Source organism: Fukomys damarensis, unplaced genomic scaffold (assembly GCF_012274545.1).
Source record: "Fukomys damarensis isolate Sample0158 unplaced genomic scaffold, DMR_v1.0_HiC HiC_scaffold_17, whole genome shotgun sequence".
In the NCBI taxonomy this organism is placed as follows: Eukaryota; Metazoa; Chordata; class Mammalia; order Rodentia; family Bathyergidae; genus Fukomys; species Fukomys damarensis.
Window position 1 is genome coordinate 41,767,810 of NW_022900929.1, and position 620 is coordinate 41,768,429.

Here is a 620-nt window from a genome sequence, read left to right on the forward strand (position 1 = left end):
GTGTGACTTATTTATTTCACTTAGGAGTATATCTTCAATATGTATCCATTTTCCTATGAATGAATCTATTTTCTCGTTCTTTATGGCTGAGTAATAATATTCCATTTTATAGAAAAACCACATCTTTATCCAGTTTCCAACTGAGGGGCATATGGGCTGTTTCCAAGTTTTAGCTATTACAAACTGTTCCACTGTAAACATGGATGTGCATACATCACTGTGATATGATTCTTTTAGTTCTTTTGGAAAGATACCCAGCAGAGGGATGGCTGGGTCAAATGGAACCTCCAGTCCAATTTCTTTGAGGTATCTCCATATTGATTTCCACAGTGGTTGCACCAGTCTGCACTCCCACCAACAATGGAGAAGGGTTCCTTTCTCCCCAAAACCCCGCCAACATTTGTTGTTGATTTCTTCATAGCAACCATTCTTGGTGGGGTGCGATGGAATCTCAGTGTTGTTTTCATCTGCATTTCTCGAATAACCAGTGATGTGGAGCATTTTTTCATATATTTACTTGCTGCTTTTACTTCTTTGTCTGAGAAATGTTTGTTCATTTCAGATGCCCATTTTTGAATTGAGTCTTTATATTTGGGGGGGCTGATTGTTTTGATTCTTTA